Source organism: Oxyura jamaicensis, chromosome 2, assembly GCF_011077185.1.
Source record: "Oxyura jamaicensis isolate SHBP4307 breed ruddy duck chromosome 2, BPBGC_Ojam_1.0, whole genome shotgun sequence".
NCBI lineage: Eukaryota > Metazoa > Chordata > Aves > Anseriformes > Anatidae > Oxyura > Oxyura jamaicensis.
In genome coordinates this window covers 32,862,227-32,865,261 of record NC_048894.1, presented here as the reverse complement: position 1 = coordinate 32,865,261, position 3,035 = coordinate 32,862,227, and positions in this window count along the sequence as shown.

Sequence of the window (3,035 nt, the reverse complement as noted above, 5' to 3'; positions counted from 1 at the left end):
AAAAAAAAAAAAAAAAAAAAAAAAAAGTTCTCTCTCATTTTCCTGCTGGAAAACGGCCCGTGACCCCCGTCCCTCCATCCCTCCCTCCCTCCGTCCTTCCATCCATCCCTCCGTCCCTCCGTCTCTCCGTCCCTCCATCCGTCCCCACAGCGCCAACAAACCAGCGGCTCCCCGGAGCCCGGGCTGCCCCCGACGGGCTCCGACGGCAGCGCCCGCAGCGCCGTCGGGGCTGTCCCCATCTCTTTACCCATGAAATCTCTCCTGCTCCCGGAGACAGGAGTGTATTCGTCCCCCTTCCTTTCCTCGCAACCCCCACAACCGCCTTTTTTTTTTTTTTTTTTTTTTTAATCTTTTACCTCCCCAAGTCCAAATTTTTATTCCGTTTGCCAGCGCATTCGTCCTAATTCCCGTTTGAGCAGGAATCACGAAATACGCTGAAATTAATTATGCTCAAAGACATATTTTTAAACTCCAAACAAATGAGGAAGCACCGTTGGTTTCAAGCGAAGCAGTGGTCCGAATGCCAAAAAGAGGGAGGCCGGGGGAGGGGGATAGGAGAATAAAATATTTGTAAATTACATCTGAACCTATAGGTTTGTACAACTGGGGAATCGTTCTAGATTAGCTAACAATTAATTATAACTCCACCAATGTATCGGTGTGAGCAGCAGTTGTCCAGGAGACGATTTTGTATAGTATTTTTCTTGTAAATTACTTCCAGTAAATATTTGAAAATATATTGAAGTACACTTGAGCTTTTTTTTTATTTTTTATTTTATTTTTTTATTTTTTATTTCTTTTCCTGTCACGAGAAAGCGTCATTGTTGCAGTCCTAGTTAACTGCATTTTTTTTTTCTGGACTCGTTTCCTGAGGTGTACATCAAATCGCACTTCAGGATATAGGTTTTGCTTGAATATTAATTTAGGTAGGCATACAACTGTAATTAAGCAAACAATATTTGATAAATGTTGAATGACATTTAATTTAATGGAGCATGTACTTATTTGCATTTGCTGGCAGTTCAGGTATAGTTACAGTGAGAGTTCTCCTATATTTCATAAAGTGGGTTTGCCACGACCCATGTATTAAATAAACTGTCCAAGTGAAACTGAACTAACGTTGGCCTATGTGTATTTCATGAAAATAATATTGATAAATGGTAATAAACACCCTTGACACTACATTAGCGGTTTGCACTGCTGCAAACTAATTGTCTCATTGTAATGTTGAAATAATTTGGATATTTCACATTGAAATGGAAAGCCCTTCGCTGGAACATTTTAGATTTGCATTTTAAATGCATGAAATGTAATTGATTTTTATCTGTAATATTTTAAATGGTATTAATAAACTCCAGATAAAACATTCTACCTTAGGTCAGCTAATTGTTTTTCTTCTTCTTTTTAATTCCACCGCTGCAGGCAATGATTTACTTTGAACTCCTGTGACTCGAGGAGTTCTCTAGAGTTTCATCTAAGAGGGAAAATGCAACGAATTCAACCCCGTTTGTAAACCGTAGCACCCAATGCGAGCGGCTTTGAGGTATTCCAACCAACTCGCTGGCACCCGGTGGGATGTTTTCGTGATGCACTGGTAGAGGAAACTGAAGGAAAGGCGTTAACACTCTTTGGGTTCGGTTTATTTTATTTTTTTATTTTTAAATCAAACTAACGATGCGGTGCCACTCCCTGAGATGACTGGGTGAAGGACAGCTCTGCATGTACCTCCTCGTTTGCCTTTATTTCTCCCAGCGAGCCACAGTTCCTTTGCGAAAGGTGATTGAAGGTGGAAATCCTGAAGATAATTATATCTTCAGAGGGCAAAATAAAAAGCGGGCTGCGGCTTTTTGTTTTGAGACAACAGATTTGCATCTGGGCGATGGCAATTGCAATGCCGAGCGGTGGGTGACTTCTGCAGGTCTCGGAGGTGGGAAACTTTGCGGGTGTGTGCGAAAAGTCCCTGCTTGGGCCGGGGGAGCTTTTCCCCCAGGACCAGGGGGGCGAGATGTCCCCAGGGTCGCAGCGGGTTGCCCACTGGCCGTTTAGCCGCTGGCCCTGTAGCAAAAGCAGGGGGGTTATAAATAAATCCTAGCGCCTTTTTCTCGGTAGAAAAGCGGCTATGGAGGTTGCTTGGCGTTTGGGCAAGAAGTGCCGGGACCACTCCGTGGACACCTTTTCGGGGGAAGGTGTTCCTCCTGTTGGGAACCCGGCCTCCTGCATTACACGGGGAGGCGAAGCACGCTGTCGGGGCACCGGGAAATAGGGGCTGAAGTACAGGAGTTGCATAGGAGAGGGATTTTCCGCGCAGACATTGAAAGCACATTCCTAGGGATAGCCTGAGGAGCAGGCGTTAAAATGCGGAGCGAAAAAGTGCGGGGGAGCCAACTCCAGATGTGTTCAGGATTTCGGTTCTGTGCGTGGTGTAGGGGCCAGAAGAGGCTTTGAGAGCGCACCGGGAACAGGAGTTGCTCCGTCTGAGTTTCTCTGAGCTACTTTCTGAATTTGTGGCATTACAATTGCAGCCATCGGAGGCCTGCAAAGTTTTCTGCAGAAACAAAGCAACAGTTTGCTCTGCTTTTATTTATTTATTTTTCTTCCTTCATAATAATTATTATTCTTATTTTAATGCCATGGAAGTGGAACCATGTAGCAGTACCAGATTTCCACAGTGGGAGCGAGAGATGGTGTTTGTGTTACCTGGAGGTTTTAGTCCCCATGGAATGGGATGAGCATCGAGTGACAAGGAAAGGGAGATGTAGTGGTAGGTAACATCTAGTATTGCTTCTCCAATATCCCCTTGAAAAGAGAAAGCTACCAAGTTACCACTGGCCAGGGCCCTGCAGCTGAATGTAGGGCGCTGCTTGCTCTGTCTCATGGCTGTCTGACAGCGGGACAGAGCTGGTGACAAAACTCATACTTCTCCCAGGAAAGAGCTGCCTTTTTGGTTCCAGGCTGTGCAAAGACACATATATTTTTTGTTTCTTTTAGCAGCAAAACCCAGCAATTGAAGGCTAAATAGCTTCTTTTAGTAGTTG